Genomic DNA, 21,835 nt, shown 5'->3' with positions numbered 1-21,835 from the left:
CAAAAGACAAAAATATTATTCAGAAGTGACCTTAGTATTACTTCACTATTCTGAACACACTGAAGACATTCACTTCATGTGGACTTTATGATACAGACCTTTTTCCATCCATCACAGACAGACTGGACGGGTTGCAATTGCTATGCACAGCCTAATTGGCACTGCAGGTTTTAGAGCCATTTCATGTTTGTGTTGCTTAGGAGGTATTGAGTGCTTGATTTAGGGAAAAATGTCTGCCCAAAGTGGGGCTCTCAGTCATAGATCCACCTGCAAACTTCTGGTTCCTTTCTGTGTTTTGTTGCTTTTTCACATAAAACCAACCGTACATATGCCAGTACCAAGTGGATTAACTGGCTTAGAACATTCAACATATTGACTTAACCACCTGACGTTCACAGTGTCTTGTCTCCTAGCAACAGATGCAAAGTGATACATCAAAATTAGTCTGAGGCTTCAGATTTTACAGGGTATTTGTTCCATAGCACAAAGTATTTCCCCACTCCTATATCACAGCACAAACTACCAAATTGTAATTAATGGATTCCAGCAATAATTTTTATTAGTTTTCAAACTGGTGGAATTTTGATAGTGCTAGTTTGAGTTTGAAGCTTTTGAATTAGATCTCTAAATGGTGACAGTTTACATGGTTTTATCTAGCTTTCTTATTTATACTTGACTGAATTGTAATGATAATTTCTTACCTAATCATAATTTGACCTAATAGCCATAAAATTAAAAAAATGACTTTATTAATACTGACTAGGTATAGCTTTTCATGGCAGGTATTATTTCCATTTCAATGATGGAAATATGTACAACATACTAACATGATTGGGAAAAAAAATCAAAGTTAGGTTTTGTTTACGTTTTTGTTTTTTTTTCAAAGCAGGAAAAGAGGGCACCCAAGTGTTAGAATGGTATCCTCACAAATGCATATTCATAATGGGGATGAAGGAAGAAAGAATTAGTAAAATATTAATCAGAAATTAGAACTTAACCCCAGTCACATAGAAATAAATCAGGTGAGCAGCCCTATACCAGATTTTGAGCAGAAAATTTTTACTATGATGCTGTTTTGTTAATATTTTTCTAAATTTCCAAACAAAAAGTGAACATTTGAAAATGGCTGGGTCCCAGTGTTGGTGGCTGTTGGAGTTTTTGGACCACTTGCTAGCAGTGATTTAAAATTTATAATTAGCTGAAAATCCAAAAAAAATAAAAATAAAAATGTACGGTGCAGAACATGCATCTTGACAATGGTACTAACTTGTTATTCTTTAGAACACGTTAGAATAGATCTATTTTTGCCAGAGCACTCCCCTTTAGTCCTCCGATGACATTTCACTAGAGTTCCTTAAGAGATTGCTGTATATTCATGGGACCTTTTTTTAAAAAAGAAGCAAAACAAAAGATTACTTTTTTCTATGTGATTAATATCTTACTTGATCTGCTTTTCCTAAACCTCAGTGGCTTTTCCCTTAGGCAGGGGTGTGGGTGGGAGGGCAACCTACTGGATACAACTTTTCAGATACTTTAAAAAAATCTTTTTGTAGAAATGCTTAATTTTTAAGCGGTTAGGCACTGAGAGTAGCAGAAATCCTGCAAAGCTTTATAGTTGTTTAGACACTCGCCTTGTCGTTTCTCTGAGTGAAGTCTTGATTTCAATAATAGTGCTTTTCATGCCCTGAATCTGCTGGACCAGGGTGTTGGTATTTTCAGGTAACAAAATTTGTTAGCACAAATATTTCAGACCAACATGTAGTGCTTTTGTTTTTCCCCCAGTTGCCATTTTCATTTCATTTCTCTCATTTTTTTATTTTATTTTAGAAAATCATAACGCTACGGTGTGTACATTAATCTGCCAGCAAATACCATCTACACTAACATTTGTCCCACAAGCATCCGCAAAAGAAAAAAAAAAAAAAAGTGTTGCACCTTATGTATATCTCAAACAAACCAAAATATGATGCTTTTCTGCTTTGTTTTATTCTAAATTGTTGTATCATATCTTTCTGAAACCATTCTGAATTTAGTTGAAATTATCACTATTTATGCTTTTAACCTTAATTTCTGGATTCAAACCTGTACATAAATCTTTTGAAACAAAATTGTCCTAGCCCTTCTCTGTGATGCTGGAAGCAGATGATTAGTCTCAGATAGAGATACAGTACTGTTCCAGTTTTCTTTAGCTTTTTATTTATTTAGTTATTCTGAGTGTATCCTATGTAATTTTAAAGTGTGTAGATTATATTATAGTAATCTGAAGCTTCAGCTCTAAGAAGCTGAATGAAAGAAAAATTACTCTAAGACATCCTTTAAGTTTTTATTTGTTTGGGTACTGTATATGAGATTGGGAAAAAGGAAAAATGCCCCACAGCCACATTGGAATTACAGGTTCTTGTCCCTAAAGTAGGTGGTTTTTTTCCCCCCACAAATGTCAGATCAAAGCTATTAACGTCATTAAAACCCTTTTTTAAAGGCTAAATCTTACTATTATAATTCGGACAGTCCTTCCCCACAAACATATTTATTTAAATCTGTCCCATGAGCTTTCTACTAATGCCATGTCCTAAAGCCATGCTGAAATAATTCCCTAGTTATCATTTTATTCTTATTCCTGCCATTAAAAGTATTGGTTGGGGAGGGAGGAGGTAGTGATGAAACACAATGAACAAAAAGGAGCATCTGAACTGGTCTAGTATTTTGAATCTAATTATGTTAAAGCCCCATCACTTAGTTCTTGAGTCAGACGATATTCGACGTAAGTCATATAATTTACTTTGCACTCTGCAGTCTTCGGCTCAACATATGGACATGTTTGCACCTATGTAAAACCTTGAGCAAATTATAAATTGCTAGAAGAGTCTAAGCTAAAAATTGAATGATATGTTTTTGTTGATAAGAGTGGGTGTAGGGAATACCAAATAGCTCTTTTGTAAGCTTGGCATTAATGTGAAGCAGTGGGACCATGCTGCCTGTTAAACTACTGTATGAATCCTAAGTGTTCTGAAGACCAGCAGCAGAGGCTGAAGGCTGCATCATTACAGCAGAGGAGACACGTCACCACACTTGAAAAGAGGAAGGAATACATGCATGCAACCTGTAGTCTTCATGTGACAGGGAAAGTTATATGTACATGATGCTGTTGAGTAGGCTCACCTTTGATTGCACTGCTCCACAGAGTCCTCATAGAAGGCCAATTCTAATGGGCTACCTCGGCTTTAAAATTAAGTAAGTCCTGTCTCAAAGGTGTCTTTTTTTTCCCCTTGCTGCTTCTTTCAGTGCCACTATTTTTCATTGCAGTGTTTTGACTTCATAAACCACCTTCTCCAGAGAGAAAACTGTATTGCTGAAAGTGGGCAGTAGAAGCAAATGCGATTATTACATTTGACCTATAAGTATTCAGAATGACTGCTAGGTGAAAATAAAAATTTAGCTCCCCTTCCAGATGGCCTTGTTTTGCACCTTGTAAAAAGTTTACTGATTCGTTAATTAGATGTTTCTTTCATTATACAAGCATTGTTTTTATATGAGTATGGGGAGTTAAAAAAAAATATATATATAATCATATTTAGAACGACTAGCATTTTACTGATTAAAAAAGAAGCAGTTGTTCAGTTCATCTTACCAGATATGTCTGGTGAAGTATTCAGGGTTTGATGGACTGTTCCGCTTTAGCTTGGAAATGATAGCTAAGTTATTAAACTCTCTATTAAATGACTGTCCTCATCACTGGGACATTACTTCCTTACATTTCAGAACAGAGAAGCAATACAAGAGTGAATAACAAGACAAAAATATTTGATTCTCCTCAGACTCCCCATTTGTCCATGCTATCCTTTCCTTCAAAAATATAAATGTATACTTTCTTTTAAAAAAAAAAATACGTTTTCTCCTCTGGCCAAATTTTGTTTGTAAAAGGAAACCTTGTACTGGAAAGTTCTATGACCACTTTTCTTGATCCTGCCCTCAAATTGATTTTTATGCACAAAACTAGTTATCATGAGCGTTACTACTCCTTCCAAAGACTTAATAATGTGGGCTGGAACTGGTTACTCAATAACAAGGACCTAATGCAATGCCCACAAACCCTCCCACTTGCAATGCAAATCTTACCTCACAAGCTCTCACCTAAGTCCCTCAGCACACAGGCTTCCTGAACTAACACTCATCTGGCTTTGCGGCCCACCAGGGGCAGGCTCATGTCGGCTGACACATGTTGGTGCCTTGGGTTCTAAGAGCAGCAGAACTGAGGGTAGGAAATGTGTGACCTGGGGCTCAGCAATGCACTCAGCAAATGTTCAGCGTTTTTCTCATTTCATTAGCACTAAAGTCTCTTGCTCTCAGGAATTTGTCAGAACTTAAAACCACCTGAGATTACGCATACCAGATTAATAACTTTTCTCATAGGTTTGAATTGCTTACATACGTGTCATGAACTAACCACAGCTTCATTTGACCACCAGGTCCTAAGTCTGTTGATAGTTTCAGCATGATGAAGTCACTCATTTTTTTTTTTTTTCTATTTTTCTTTTTGTTTGTTTTTTGTTTTGTTTTGTTTTTTTTTGCTTTAAGAAATTGGCTTGGTTCTCTTTAGAGTTGGTGTAAACATGCCATGTAATAAATGATTTCCACTTAATGGTACAACAGAATTATTGCTTTATTAGATGTATGTGTAGTAAAAGTCAATATACACGTTTATATCATTTCTTTCTTCACAATCTTATACCTAATTTGATATTTCTAAAAATTGCACATGTAAGTCATGTGTATAACATGCTAAAGTACTTTAACTGTGATCTGAAAACTGAATAAAAATATTTAATAAAAATTTGAAATATTTTAAAGATATTATTCCAACATATTTCTTTATGTTCACACAACCAGCCATAGAATGTGTACCCTCAATATACCCTACTTACTAAAAGACAGTTGGAAAAATGCTTTTAATTAAATGGGTTATTTCTATCATTTCTGAAGATCAAATGATGGTCTCTCGCAAAATTGCTTGCCTGAGATTTACCAGTGTCTAAGCAGCCTAGGTTGCTTTTCCCTCACACTTAATAAATCAACTTTCCCTCATGTGTGGAGCAGAGATCAACTTACCAAAGGAAGAAGACTGCCTCCCTCTCCTACTCAGGATGAGTGCTTTCTGTGTGGTCTCTGCATAACACCTTTCCTAGAACTTAAACTATGAAAGTGAGATCTTTTAAATACTAAAAAGTATAAATTCAGACCTGAGGTCTCCTGACCCTTAACATGTGTTATTTTCTGCTCTGGAAGCAGCCATATAATGAGAGTCATTATCAAACAGACTTTATAGTCAAACAGATTTGGCTTCAAATTCTAGCTCCGCCCATTAACTATTGGACTTTGTAACCTCCCTGAATCACACTTACCGAAATAATGAATGGTGATAGTTCTCACACCATCTTTGTGGGGACGAAAAGAAAATGTGTATGAATATGTTGGCATGGTGCCTGTCACAATGTAAGTACTCATTAATGATAACCTGATTTTTTAAAAATTATTTCAACTGTAAGGTTGGCATTTTTTTTTTTTTTGAAACATATTCAAAAGAGATGTTGAATATAATTCCGTGATGCTCTTTGAAATAAACCTGTAAAGGCCTGCTCTGTCCAGGGATTTGCTGGTATAGAAGACTTGTTGTTAAGTGCCGTTGAGTCAAATCCAACCCATAGCAACCCTGCATAGGGTTTCCAAAGAGCAGCTGGTGAACTTGAACCACTGACCTTGCTATGTCACAGACTTAGGCTAGATTAAATTCACATCAGTTAACACAAACTTTTAATATGTCAGATTTTTCTGTAAAATTAGTATGCTTAATGATTTATTCTTCCCAATACTCCAGTACACTTCCTTTCAAACATTGAGAATACTGTGTGTTGTGGTGAGACCCTATGCCCAAGATTATAAATTCTGTTAGAAACTGTAGAAAGTAATGCCAAATAAAAGTGGCAATAGACATTTTTATGGCCTTACGTGTACAACTAAATCTGTCCTTTTGGATGGAGCATAAAATGAAATTCCTTCCAAGGAAAAGTAAAAGGGTTCTTATCTACAGTAAGTGAGCTAATGGTGTCATACGTTCCCTCCATGCCAGGCATACTTAAAAGGCTATTATACTTTGCTTCCCAGAGAAGATGAAATTATTCATAATTTATCAGAAACCTTTTTAGTTATGGAAAATTTCAAATACATGCAATAATATTGATGCTAGTGTATTGAACCCATGTACCCATCACCCAGCCTCAACAATTACAGTTTTCCAGTTCCTATTTCATCTCATCCACTCCCCACTACCACCAAGCCAGAATTTTTAAGCATGTGTCCCAGACATTTGATTTGCAAATATTTGAGATAAAACCTTTTGATGAACAGTTTCTTTTGTGTATTCCCTCTTCATGATTCCAAAAATGTTTGTCTCCTGTCCAAAGTACCTATGTGCCAAAAAGGCAGTAGTGCTGGAGTAAAGTCATCTGGAATTAGAAAACACTGGTCAAATGAAATATATATATATATATATATATATATATATATATATATATACACCTTTCTAATCCACAGCTTTCTAAAGAGATTATAACTTAATCAAAGCCACCTTATTACAGCTTTTTTTTTTTTTTTTGGTCTTGTTTTCAAATAGCTTTCCTGGTTTTCTAGATTGAGACTAAAAAAGCCTAAGGGCTAAAATTAATTTTTACATTTTTAGTATGTGCTAACAGTATGTCCTTTACATTTTCCCTCCAGCCCTGTTCCTTCTGCACTACAAACCCAAGAACGAAATCTATTGTGGGGAGGAGACCAGGGATACAATTTTAGAAGCTTCTGGAAAGCATGTTGCCCAAGATCATCTGAAACGCTTGGTCAATAGGCCAGAAATTAAAGCATAAAATGAAATCCCTTGCTAAAAAAGATAAAATGATACTATGGTTCAGACTTCCATTTGGAGATGTATGTACCCTTGGGAATTCAGAAAAGGTCATTTTGTCACAAAACTTTAGATTGGTGACTCTAAACTGAAAATAGAGGATGAAAAGGGGAAAGGGAAAGTTCATATAAATAGGTCTTTAAAGTTTGCTGTTTTGTATTAAGTTTGGACATCAAAATGACTTTAAAGCTAGCATGAACATATTTCAAAAAGTATACTCCAGTGCGAATCTTTTCTATTATTGAGCATCAATGTCTGTGGTACACATGAAAGCCAAATTAAATAGATATAATACGTATCATCCAGAAATAAAAATGCTAACATAAGTATGGAAACAAATACAAACAAAACTCTATAAATAGAAAAAGTAATATTTACCATATAATGTGACACATGGTTGAAAAAAATTGGGGGGCACAGCATTGCCTTCCACTGCTGTTTCTGAATCCAGGAAAATGATTTCCTCTCATTTGCTTTGGTCCAGAAGAATTCTCTGTTACTCCTAGCTCATGATCACTAAGATGCTTATATCATGCTCCCATCATAACCCATTCATTCAGCAACTCTGTATACTCTAAGTATCAAGGAGACATCGTCTTCCAGAGGTGTGTGGTGGAAGGTTAAGGACAGTCTTGGAAATACAGTGAAATTAGAGGTGGAAAAGACTCAAGAAAAGGTGACATGCTAGCGGAAATGCGGAACATCTGCATTTCGAAGACTAAGAAGAAAAAATGTATTTGGTTAGAACAGGCTATTTTCTCTCAGAAGAATTCTTCAGAGAAAAGGAGCTGCTAAGACAAGGTCACAGATCACCAAAGACTGACAAAAAAAAAAAGTGATAAAGTCTGAGAAAGATGTATGATGTAGTCCGTGTTTCCTTTATTGTGCCCTGCTGGGGCATGATACATCTCAGCTACATCGATTCATGAGCTGAGCTCGTCCATCCTGCACATTAACTAAAGCCTTGGCATGGTCATTGAGTATGACCTGAAGATGTAAGGTCAAGGAGTAAAACTTCAGGAGATGGCCCTGGAGTTGGAAATAATTCTAATGATCAAACCAAAGGAATTACCACCTAGTCAGTTCTGACTCATGGTGACACCTTGTGTCGAAGTGGCTGTGATCTTTCAGAAGTAGATGGCCAGTTCTGTCTTACAAGTTGCCTCTGATTGGACTCGAAAACCAATCATTTGGTTAGCACCCTAATGTTACTCTACACAGGGACTTGGGTTAGTGTGACTTTTTTCCCCTCTCCCTTTGCTGTACCCTTTTGTTTAAGTTGGTCACAATGCTTGAATATTGCTGATTTTTTTTTTTTTTCCAAGCTGGATTTTTCTTCAGCAATAGACCTTCCCTACACCAACCGGGCCAAGGAACCCTGGTGGCACAGTGGTGGATGTGCTGGGCTACTAACTGAATGGTCGGCACTTCCAACCCACGAGCTGCTTTCCAGGAAAAAGGATGTGGCAGACTGCTTCTGTAAAGATTGTTGTTAAGAGCTATTGAATAGGTTCTGGCACACAGTGACTCTATGTACAACAGAATGAAACACTGCCTGGTCCTAGGCTAGTCTCAAAACCACCACTATGTGAGCAAATTGTTGGCAGTCAGTGTATCAGTCCATCTCATTGAAGATCATCCTCTTTTTCACTGACACTCTACAAAGTGTAAGGAGCTCTGGTAGTGTAGTGGTTATGAATCGGGCTGCTAACCTCAAGGTCAGAAGTTCAAAACTACCAGTTGCTGCACGGGAGAAAGATGAGACTTTCTGCTCCCGTAAAGATTTGCAACCTCGGAAACCCTGTGCAGGGTCACTATGAGTTGGAACCAACTCCATGGTATTTAACAACAACCATGTGTGATGGCGTTCTCCAGAGAATGGTCCTCCTTGACAATATGTCCAATGTAGTGAGTCAAAGTCTCGCCATCCTCGCTTCTGAGGAACATTCTGGCTATACATCCCAACACACTTATTTGTTTTTCTGGCAGTCCATGGTATATTCTGCAGTTCTACTCTGTCCTTTAGAGTCACTGTGAGTTGGAATTGACACGATGGCAAAGGGTATATACCCTAACCCAGACTAAACCAGTGCCTAATTGACAACGCCACCAGGGCCTGCCCTTCCTTACACATAAAAGCTAGGTTACATTTCCTTTCCTTTAGGCCATGTGATCTTTCTGTACTGAGACAGAATAGTTATAAAGCGTTTATTCCTGGTTGAATATCAAATACTTTGCTCCAGGAAGATTCCTGGAACAAAAGGGAGCTGCTATGAGGATTCCTTTGATGTCTTTTGCCACCATTTCAGTTTGGATATAAATTGGACGCTTCATTCATTGCAAGCCTTTCTCTGCCTAAGCTTCAGACTTTATGTTGTTGTTAAGTGCTGTGGAGTCGGTTCTGGCCCATAACGACCCTGTGTAGGGTTTCCAAGGAGTGACTGATGGGTCTGAACTGCCATCCTTGTGATTCAAACTGACCTTGCAGTCCTGCGCATTATCCTGCAGTGCCAGACTTTATAGTGCGTTAATAAAGGAGTCCTGGTGTGGCGCTGTAGGCTAAGCATTGGACTGGTAACCAAAAGGTCAGCAGTTCAAACCCACCAGCTGCTCCTTGGAAAATCTGCACAGGGTTGCTATGAGTCAGAACCAAGCCAACAGCACCCAGCAAGTACAGGAAGTACGTCTTCCTATCTGGGACCCTGCTAGATTACTTAGCCTGTAGGACTGGTGGTCGTGGTGTGCCTTTCAGTTGATTCCAAGACGATAAAACTTCATGGGAGCAGAAAGCTTCATCTTTCTCCCACAGAACAGCTGGTAGTTTCAAACTACTGGCCTTGAAGTTAGCAGCCTGATGTTGACAACGCCACCAGGGCCTGCCCTTCCTTACACATAACCATTATGCTATCACAGCTCCTTAAACTTTAGATTAGTACCTCTTTTAGTAGAATCCCTGGTTGCACAGTGGTTAAGCACTCGACTGCTAACTTAAAGATCAACAGTTTGAGCCCACCAGCTGCTTTTCAAGAGAAAGGGTCACTATGAGTCAGATTCAACTTGGCAGCTGTGAGTGAGTTACAACTACTTTTTAAACTAAGCATTGCTGGTGGTATTAGATGCCATTGAGTTGGGTTTCCACTCACAGAGACTACGCAAGACAAAATGAAACACTCTCCGGGCCTGCACCAGACTCACAGTTGTCTTTATGTTTGAGCCCATTGCTGCTGCACAGACAAATCAAAATCCCTCTTTAGAGCTCAGTGGATAAAGAAGTTCCAGCTCTCTTAACTACAAAAGCTACTCTGTAAACTACAAAATAATCTGGACTAGAAGACAAGTTCATCTCACCTAGTTATGCAAACTGTACTGCAATTTGTGTATGGATTCAGAGAAGTTTGAGAAATTAAAAGGTTCAATTTGAAGCTTATCAGCACCTGTCTGTATTCCCAGAGACTGAGTCTTTTAAATCTGTATGTTGCCAAAAGGCTTAGTTATGGATTTCCCTCCCAGCTTCCCCAAAGATCTGACTTTAAATAAGGGGATCCCCACATGAAACTACACATACTGAGGTCCTAAGTGTGTGCCAAGGAATCAGTCCTTGGCTACTAAACAAGAGGTTGGAAGTTCAAATCCATCATTGAAAGGAAATCCAGACAATTTACTTCCAAATGATCTTGTCCATTTAAAACCATATGGTGCACAGCTCTGCTTTGAAACTCTGAAACACATTGGGCCACCATGAGTTGGAAATGACTCCATAGCAACTGGATTTTTGTTTGGGTTGTTTTTGGGTTTGGGGGCGGTTTTTTCAGTGTGTACACAGGAATGTGGCAGAAGCAGCAGATGAGATGACTCTTCAAAAGTCTCCATGATCTCTGATGTGGTACCTGAAATTTCAACAGATGCAGAGGGATTGACTCTGTGAAGCATGCCACAGTCCTCCGGAGGACAGTGTTGAAATTGGATGCAGACCAAGGCTTTTTCTTCTGTATATGGGCATTTATCCATGTGAATTACTTTTTCTGGGTTCCTCTTTCACTCCTACCCACACATCCAATATTCCATATGTCTTCTTTTAAAAAACAAATGGTTTTCTGGTCTGGGTCTGCACTTTTCCTTTTCCGAGTTGCTTCTGGGTGACATTCTAGCCTGCCACCACCACCACCTGCTCCTCAGCCAAAGATCTATTTTAGATCGAATCCATCTCAGCTTTTGAGCCTCCTGCCAAAAGCAGCAGTCGTAATTGGTGGTGGCAAGATGAACTGAGTCATAAATTAGCTGATGAATAATGTTCCCTGGAGAATAGCAGGGCTTCACTTGCTTTCAAAGGCAAGGCAGAGCCAACCAAGTGGCAAAATTCCACAGCAGGCAGGGCCCTGGCAGCCGCACTAGTCACTAAGCAGAGAATCATTTTCCATGGTGTTTTCACCTCTTCCCCGGAGGAGTGCTAGCTGCCATCATTGACCTCCAAGTCTTGGACCAGGAGCTGGGCTTCCAAGATTAAAGTGCTATAGAAGAGCAATACTGATTCACACTTCCCAGTCCTTGTACATTTTTCTCATTGTCAATTTTACTTAAGGTTTACGTTGTAATCTGCATGTTAACCTCATATTAGCCAGTAACCAGTTGCTGTACAGTTGATTCTTACAACAACCCCACATGTGTCAGACTATAACTGTGCTCGATAGATTTTCAGTGGCTGATTTTTCAGAAGGAGATCACCACACCTATCTCTCGAGGTGCTCTTGATGGGCTGGAACCAGCAGCATTTAGGTTAGCAGCTGAGCACTTAACCGCCTGTGCACCCCAGACACTCCTATCTCATATTAGTTTTCTTACATCACATATCATCTAAACTTGTAACATACACATAGTCTAGATTTAAAAATCAGAGACAAGAGTGATGCATTTTCATGTAATCAATGACCCCCTCATGTCCCCAAACCCAAATCCACTGCCATTTAGATTGACTCAGACCCATAGCGACACTTTATAGGGTTTTTGAGGCTGTAAATCTTCACAGGAGCAGAAAGCCTCGTTTTTCTCCTAAAGGAGCAGCTGGTGGGTTTGAACTGCCAACCTTGCAGTTAATAGTCCAGTGCTTATCCTAATGAACCACCAGGGCTCCTTTCACATCCCCAGGACACAAAATAATAGCTAAGAAAGTGACACTTCACTGCCCACCCCCTTATCTCCATTTCTTAAACACAACAAATTCTTTAGAGCACATATTACTCTATGTGTTGCACATAGTACTCAAGACCTTTAAACAAAATTATGTGTGCTTGAAATTCACTCAACAATCTACTCTGCCTTTTCCAGTTTTGCTTTGCTTTTTTAATACATTTTTTCCCCCAACTGCCCATGAGCTTCAAGTTTCACTGAACAAACTGCTACAGGGTTGTATAAACCTAATTATTTCATTTTCACAGAGCATCCTCTTTCTTTGACATCTACCAGATAAACGTGACTCAGTTTATAAATCATTTGAAGCAAGTGTCTCTTCTCAACCTCCCTGTACTTCCTATACCAGAGTTGGGGGACCTATTTCTCATGTGCCATGAGAGGCTGGCTGGCTCCTTCTCAGATCAATAAGCCCACCATCACCCTGTGACTAGGCCTACAGGGACACAAAGAGAAAAGCTCTATCAGATGGCCTGAGTTCATTTGTACTTTCCACTTGGCTATGACTATCATCCAGGGAATATTCTCCTGAGATGACTGAGACCGGGTCTGTTTCAAATGACTTCGAAAGGACAATGCTCTCATCACGTACTTGAGGAAATTGCCGGCTGTGCAGAGGAAGAGAAGCGACATTCTGAAATGTGATAGTGAATCATAACTGTAAAATGGAAAGCAATTTAAATGTATTACTGGACAAAAACCATTAGCCCAATGAACATAAATAACCTTACTCAAGAAGGGCATTGTTCCCAGATAACTTCTCTCTTAGTTTGGAGGAAATTCCTCTTTTATTGGAAGGCCTTTGAGTGTCATTAAAGGGGTCTGCTACTGAAACGTGTTATCAAGGAGTCCAATTTTTCCACTTGTGTAAACAACTTCATTGGAATTAGCGTGTGGCTTTTTTTTTTTTTTTTTTTTGCTTAGACTAGATGGCAAATGACTTGCATTGCCGGGAGTTGAGAGAGGTGCTGTACTCTTCCGTTCATCAGTAAGTATTTTAAGTTTTTTTTTTTTTTTTTTTTTTGCAAGCAGGGAAGCCAATAACAAGGGATATAACCAGAACCAGGCAATTTTGCTCTCTGAAAGAAGGGTTGTCAGTTCTTGATTATTCCTCACAGATTATCCCCAGTAGATATCCTCAGCTGCCAAATTCCTATTGACATCACCCACACCATTAGCCACTCCATTAAACTCTTTGTATTCTTAATGTTATCTTATTTAATCTGACTCCGCAAGAAAGTGGCCTTTAGTGCTCTAGGTTGCAGGGAAGATAAATTCAAAGACCCTAATGCTACTGTAGGTGGGACCTGTGTGCCCATGGACACCCATGACTGGATGATGCCTTTAGGATCATTTCTTCACCACAGTGGAAGAGTTTATGTAGCTTCCCAAATGTGCCTCTGAGTCTCAGGTAAGATAGTTCCCGTCCAAGAATCTGAGACTAGAGTAAAATGGTGATCAGCCATTGAGTCAATGTGTTCACAGCTGGGCCAGATGTATTGTGTCAGTTCATAAGGATGGCTTTATTTCTCAGTGTTGGTATTGTTCGTTTTATTGTGGCTTTTGTTGTTGTTGTTTTGTTTTGTTTTGTTTTTGTCAAAGGACGACAGGGAGCCTTCAGGGCAATCTTGGATTCTGAAAATAAAATTTTTTGTGAAATCTCCTGTCTCGAAGTATTTGCTGTCCATGTCTCAGCCATTGGAGGCTGAGAACTTGCCAAGAGAATCACTCTGAGTGAGGGTTGTGGTGTGAGGACTGCCTGATCTGAGAACCAGGACCATTTTCAGTTCAAATCTAGCACCCAGTAGAAGACACATACCCGCAAGTGTCTAAGACTAAAGTTTGGAAGATGGAGAGGCATTTGGGGAGCTCTGCTGCGCCCAGCATCCTGGCCGACACACAGGAGGTAGCCAGAGAAATCCCATTGACTGTGGCAAACATTTATCAAGTATCATCAGGTCTTCATATCACAGAGCCGCTGTGGTGATTCAAATGGCCAACCTTTCAGTTAGTTCACAGTCAAGTGCTTAACAATGCGCTCTTTCCATGATGATTACAGATTCCTAGTGTGGCACTGTGAGATAAAGCACTGGACTCCAAGGTCAGTTTGAACCACAAGATCAGCAGTTCAAGCTCACCAGATGCTCCTCTAAAACCCTATACAGGGTGGGAACCGTCTCTAAGGCACTTAATAGCAACAATAATAACACCACCAACAAATAATTGATTAAAGCCAAGAAAACCCTCTGGAGCAGTTCTGCTCTGTCACATGGGGTCACTATTAAGGCAATTGGCATGCAACAACAACTACATGAACATGAACGTTATATTATACTTCTGGATGTCATTTGGGGATGAAATGAGATACAGTTGTTGTTGTTAAGTACCGTGGAGTCAGTTCCGACTCATAGTGATCCTGCACAAGGTTTCCGAGGCTGTAAATCTTTATCTTTATGGGAGCAGAACACCTCAGCTTTCTCCCGTGGAACTGCTGGTAGTTTCGAACTGCCGATCTTGAGGTTACCAGCCCGATTCGTAACCACTACGCTACCAGAGCTCCTTAATGAGATACTACATATGAGCAAATTTTGTAAACGTTAAACTGTGGCTCTGTATAATAAGTGCTGGACTGCTGACCACAAGGTCAATAGTTTAAACCCAACAGCTGTCCTCAGAAACCCTATACAAATTCATCATGAGTTCGAACTGACTCAAAGGCACTTAACAAAAATGACAACAAACTACATATACAATGGAATGGTTAAAAAAAATTGAGACATCATCTCCAGGTATCTCTTTATCAAGTATCACCACAAGGAACAGTTTAGAGACCATGAAGCTGTGTTCATTTTCTCATTGATATTGTTCTGTTTAATAACGAAAAAATACAGTTCCCCTCCTTTGGGACACAGGAAGACAATTTTATTTTCTATTTTTGAATGGAAATAACAAATCATTGAAAAATTCCTGGTTTTGAATTGATGCATATACCAAAAAAATTGATAAACAGTGTATCTAAACAAAAAGAAAGCTGTCCTCTGAGGAAGGAGCCCTGGTGGCGCAATGGGTAAGTGCCCAGTTGCTAAGCTAAAGATCGGTGGTTTGAATACACAAACAGCTCTGCAGGAGAAAAGAATTGGCAGTCTGCTTCTGTGATGACTGCAGCCTAAGAAATCCCAAGGGTTAGTTCTACTCTGTCCTACAGAGTCATCCTGGTGGACTGTTGTTCTTAGGTGGTGTTAAGTCAGTTGTAACTCATAGTAACTCTACACAACAGAACGAAACACCAGCTGGTCCTAACCATCCCCCAAATGGTTACACTTGAGCCCAATGCTGCTGCCATTGTGTCAGTCCATCTCTCTAGGGGTAGTCTTCTATTTCACTGACCCTACACTGTATCAGGAGTCCTGGTGTGGCACTGCAAGTTAATGTGCTGGACTGCAAGGTTGGTTTGAACTGCAAGAAACCCCATATAGGGTCTCTATGGGTCGGAACTGACTCGACAGCACTTAACAACAACAACAATATATCAAGCATGATGTCCTTCTCCAGGGAATGGTCCCTCCTGATAACATGTCTGAAGTATGAGACATGAAGTCTCAGCATCCTAACTTCTAAGGAACATTCAGGCTGTACTTCTTCCAACACAGATTTGTTTGTTCTTCTGGCAGTCCATGGTACTTTTAATATTCTCCAACACCATAACACAAATACATCAATTCTTCTATGGTCTGTCTTATTCACTGTTCAACTTTCTCATGAATATGAGGCTATTGAAAATACCATGGCTTAGGTCAGGTACACCTTAGTCCTCAAACTGATATCTTTGCTCTTGAACATTTTAAGAGATCTTGTGCAGCAGATTTACCTAATGCAATAAGTCAATTGATTTCTTGACTACTGCTTCCAAGAGTTTTGATTATTGGAGCTAATCACAATGAAGTCTTGGACAACTTCAGTCTTTTCTTCATTTATCATGATGATGTTTATTGGTCCAGTTGTGAGGAATTTCATTTTATTTATATTGAAATACAATCCATACTGAAGGCTGAAGTCTTTAATCTTCGTCAGTAAGTATTTTGATTCCTGTTTGCTTCCAGCAACCAAGGTTGTATCATATTCATATCACAGGTTGCTAGGGAGTCTTCCTCCAATCCTGATGTCACATTTTTCTTCATATGATCTAGCTTTTCAAATTATTTGCTCAGCATACAAATTGAATTAACTATAGTTAAAGGATACAACCCTGGCACACACTTTTCCTGATTTTAAACCATTCAGTACCCCCTTGTTCTGTTCAAACGACTGCCTCTTGATGTATGTACAGGGTCCTCATGAGCACAATCAAGTGTTCTGGAATTCCCATTCTTTGCAATATTATCCACAGCTTGTCAAGGTCCACACTATTGGAAAGATTTGAGTAGTCAATAAAGCACAAGTAAATATCTTTCTGTTATTGTCTGCTTGCAGCCAAGATCCACCTGACATTAGCAATGCTCTCCTTCTTTCTATGCCCTTTTCTGAATCCAGTTTGGATTTTTGGCAGTTCTCTGTCAGTGTGCTGCTACAACTGTTTTTCAATTATCTTCAGCAAAATGTTTCTTGCATGTGGTATTAATAATATTGTTCAATTATTTCCACATTCCATTGGGTCACCTCTCTTTGGAATGAACACAAATAATGGATCTCTTACAATCAATTGACCAGGTAGCTGTCTTCCAAAATTCTTGGTATAGATGAATGAGCACCTCCAGCGATGCATCAGGTGACGCATTTTTGAAAAATTTTAATTTGTATTCCATCAATTACTGAAGGCTTGTTTTTCACCAATGCCTTCTTCCTTCAGTACCATCAGTTCTTGATCATACGCTACCTCTTGAAATGGTTGAACATTGACTATTTCTTTTAGGTACAGCGACTCTATGTATTCCTTCTATCTTCTTTTGATGGTTTTGCATCATTCAATATTTTGCCCAAAGAATCCTTAGGTATGTCAAGTTGAGGCTTCAGTTTTTTCTTCAGTTCTTTTAGGTTGAAAAATGCTGAATGTGTTTTTCCTTTTTGGTTTTCTAATTTCAGGACTTTGTGCAATTCAGTTCTGAGAAAAGCAACATACTTTACATAGGTACTCTAGCTTTGTTTCAGATTTAAAATAATATTATAAAAATTATAGCTATCAGAGAGTCTGGATGTAGCTCAAAGAGGAGGTGGCTGGTTGTGCCTTGTCATGTTAGTCTAAACCACTTCACTGTTTTAGATTTGCAAAATTGACTTACAAACTTTTCCACTCTTATGACATTCATTTCATACCAGGTTTGGTAGTAATCCAATATTTATTAGAGTCTGCAAGTAAAAACCAGAGAGTCATGGGTCTATCTTGAGCAGTGGTAGAACTTCACTTGTAGATTCATTTATCCATCCATTCAGCAAACATTTACCAACCCTACTGGGGACTAAGAGTCCTAGTGTGGCACTGTGGGTTAATGCACTGGACTGCAAAGTCAGTTTAAACCACAAGGTCAGTGGGTCTAGCTCACCAGCGGCTCCTGGGCAACCCTATAAAGGGTTGCTATGGGTCAAAACCAACTTGATGGCACTTAATAACAACAACTGGGGACTAGCCGATTCGTTCAGGGAATGTGAGGGGAAAGACATCATTTCTGCTCTCAATGAAATCACAAGCTGCTGGAAAGGTTGGAAAGACAAAAAAATCTGATAATTACTCTATAAAGTAACACTTTGAATGCTTCAGGAATACAGTAGAGAGAGCTGCACCCCTGGCCTGAGGGAGTCAGGAAGGTTTCCGAGAGGAAGGGACTGTCATAGTTCTCTAATGTTGCTATAACAAGAAACCCAAGTGGGTGACTTTTAAAGAACATACTTTTATTTTCTCACAGGTAAGGAGCTAGAAGTCCACATTCAGCACAGGGCACCTGACCTAGGGGAATGTTGTCTCTCTCTATCAGCCCTAGGGGAGGGGAAGATCTGGCTCAGCTTTTGTAACCCCAGCGTTCCGGGTTCCTTGCTCAGCCTGTGGCACCTGTCTATTCCTTTGTGCTGCCTTGCCTCAGAGTCTTTGCTGCTCTTTGTGATTTGATTTAGGACAACCCTTACATTGATATGGCCCCATTAACATAACAAAGGAAATCCTGTTTCCAAAGGGGATTACAGCCACAAGTATAGAGGTTAGGATTCCAATTTATATTTGAGGGGGACACAGTCCAGTCCTCAACAGGGACTAGTGAGACCTGTGATCATACTGAGCCAGCTGAAGTCTAGTTCTGACCTACTGAAGTCTAGTTCTGACTTACCAGCATATCTTGCACTGTGGACGTTGGGATAGCATGTGATTCTCTTCTACAGAAAGCAGAAAAACCATTGCACAAAGAGAGTGAATGCCTGTGTAGATTTCCAAGTGAGCACAAGAGGTAGCACAGTTGACCATTTGATCTTACTTTCTTAATGGTCTTTGCAGTGTTTCACGAGGCAATGCTGAAATCCAAATCCAACATCTTTAATTGGTTGAATGTTGATAATAAAGTCATTTATGATCTTCAGCAACACTAAGTTAGAAATCATAATCACTCTGTGTTTTTGTGAGAAAAATAATGAGTATTGTGTTTTTTTATCATCCCCATCCTGTTCTCCTACACGGGCTTCTACAGCTTTGTGCATCTGCAATGGTGTAAAAACTTAAGAGTGGATACTGTTGCCTGGGTGGTTCAAAACCTGCTACTCTGCATGATCAAATGACCTTCACTTGGGGCTCTAGATTACCTAGATGAAAACTCAGCACATTTTTAAGGCATCCACAAAGTGGGGTCACCTAAAGATACATTTTAAAAAATCATTTGATATTTGATATTGTATGAGGGAAGAGGACTTCAAAAAGTTTGTGAAAAAGTTCCACTATCTTTCAAGTCCATTTTTCCAAGAACTTTTCTTTTTTTTTAAGTTTTTATTGTGACTTATGTGGGTTTGCATGGGAGAACATCAGTTTTACATTCATCCTATCGTATTTCATTTCATTGCAATGATTACAATCCCCTCCATGCATCATCAAATAACCAAAGGGTTATTTGGTTATTTGATGGCCCACTGCCCAGCTGTCACCACACAGCCCCTCTCCCTCCCTGAGTCCAGTGTCCCCAGCCGCTCCATCTGTCTACCTCACCATCTCTGTCTCCATCCCTGGTGTCACTGCCTCTGTGGATAGGGTCCCACACTCCGCTCTTCTCACTTGATGGTCCCAGGGACCTCCACTCCTGGGCTGCAAAATCAATCACTCCCCTCCTTTGGTCAGGAAACATCTACCTCTACATTTCTGACCTTCACAGTTAGTCCTGATGGCAATTATTCACTATTGTTCCACAAGAGTCTTATCCCCATTTCTTTTCGCCAGCCCAGTCCCAACAGATAGGATATTATTCAGTGGAGATTCTACCTACTCCTACCCCATCTGGAACAAGGCTTCCTATTGAAAGCTTGTAAGTCAGTCACTTCTTGCCTGTATAGGCCCACCCCATTTTGGGTAGCCAATGTCTAAGTTGTCCATCCCTGTCAGCCCTGTATACCAAGGGAGTGGGAGTGATCCTCGTTGTAAATATTTGTTCCCTTTTTTGAGCTACTACACCCATAAGTATAGGTAAAGTTCATCAAATTGTAGTGGGTTACTCCTTTTATTTATTTATTTTTCCTCTTCTAGTCGACTTCTGATCATCCAGCCATCAAAGTCAGTACAAGTGGGTACTATCTGCAAATATGGGTGTTCTTGTGCATCTCCCCTCACTTCATATCAGCTGGACGCTTCACTCTCTGCTCTGTAGTCATGTCACGGCCTCTGGGCCCAGGAGTCTCTGGGTCTTACCATCCAGGTCTCCACCCGGGTTCATAGGGGTCTATTGAATGCGGTCAGACTTAGCTCCCAGCTTCATTGCTGTGTTTTCTCCCTCTTCCCCTTATCAGTGACCAATGTGGTCACCAGCCAGGCCACATGTCTGCTTGTGTATTCCCCTTAGAAAGGAGTTTCCTCTGAGGGGACCCAACCACTTGCCTTGACGGCTCTTCTTCTTGTAGTAATCAATAAGACTGCCATTATTGTTTCTGATTTTTCCTGCTGATCTTTCTTTCAAGAAGTATCTTTTGTTCTTCTAGCCACTCTAGGATGATCTATTTGCCCTTTCCAATTTCCCAGCTCAGATGATCCTGGATTGGCTTCTGGATTCCACCTATGGTCTTATACAATGCAAAGACTCCACAGGAAACTTCTTTCACTGGGCAACTTCAAGCCCTATTTAAGGTATTCCAAGGAGCTCTGGTAGCGTAGTGGTTACGAATTGGGCTGCGAATCGCAAGGTCAGCAGTTCAAAACTACCAGCTGCTCTGCAGGAGAAAGAGGAGGCTTTCTGCTCCCGTAAAGATTTACAGCCTCAGAAACCCTGTTCAGAGTCGATATGGGTCAGAACCGACTCTACGGCACTTAACAACAACAACAACAATCAGTTAGAGGCTGAAGATGGACTTAACAAGCTTTCTGTAGTGATGATTCTGGCTTTCCTTTCTCCCTGCTTCAAGTGTCTATTTTACAATGGTAGGCAAGGGGAACCAACATTCAAAAGACAGCCAAGCATCTTAACATTATTCCTCTCTTTTACCCATTCAAACCATGCCTCTATCCTTGTATCCCGGAGCCCTGTTGTTCCAAGGTTGTGCATACATCACCATTTACCTCTGTCCCACTTAGTGCATTCGAACCTGCCTAACTGTTCTCCCATCTGCCTTGTTCTTCCATTTCCCTTCTCCTTCTTGTGTATTGCCTTCCACTCCCCCAGCATCCAAGCTATCCTGTGTCTTTTCCGAACCCTGTGCTCTATCTTCCCCTCATTCTCTCCCCTACTTTCATGCCATATATCCCAGTGACCAGCAAATATATATATAAATTCTCCCCCCTTTTTAGGGTGGGTTCTTTTTCTTAGTCTTTTACAGTAGTGATCTTATGCAGTATTTCTCCTTTTGTGACTGACTAATTTCACTCAGCATAATGACCTCAAGGTTCATCCATAATATGTGGTGGCTTTCAGCTTCCTTGTTGTTCTTCAAGGTAGCATAGTATTCCATTGTGTGTATGTACCACAGTTTGTTTATCCATTCTTCAATTGATGAGCACTTAGGCTGTCTCCACCTTTTTCCTATTGTAAATAGTGCTGCTATGAACATCTGTGTGCATATATCTATTTGTGTTATGGCTCGTGTTTCTTGTGAGTAAATACCAAGTAGAGGAATTGCTGGATCATAAGGTATTTCTATTTCCAACCTTCTGAGGAAGCACCATAATGCTTTCCAGAGTGATTGGACCATTATGCAATCCCACCAACAATGTAGGAGGGTCCTCATCTCTCCGCATCCTCGTCAGCAGTTATTGTTCTCTACTTTTTTTATCTTTGCTCTTATTGCTGGTGTGAGGTGATATCTCATTGTTGTTTTGATTTGCATCTTTCTAATGGCTAGTAATCATGAACATTTCTTCATATGTTTGTTGACAGCCTGGATCTTCTCCTTGGTGAAGTATCTGTTCATGTCCTGTGCCTATTTTCTAATTGGGTTATTTGTCTTTTTCAAGTAAACGTGTTGTAGTTGCCTATATATTTTAGAAATGAGTCCCTTGTCTGATGTGTCATGCAAAAGATATTTTCCCATTCT

The sequence above is a fragment of the Chrysochloris asiatica genome, unplaced genomic scaffold (genome assembly GCF_000296735.1).
Source record: "Chrysochloris asiatica unplaced genomic scaffold, ChrAsi1.0 scaffold00236, whole genome shotgun sequence".
Lineage (NCBI taxonomy): Eukaryota > Metazoa > Chordata > Mammalia > Afrosoricida > Chrysochloridae > Chrysochloris > Chrysochloris asiatica.
Note: the sequence above shows the minus strand (reverse complement) of the source record.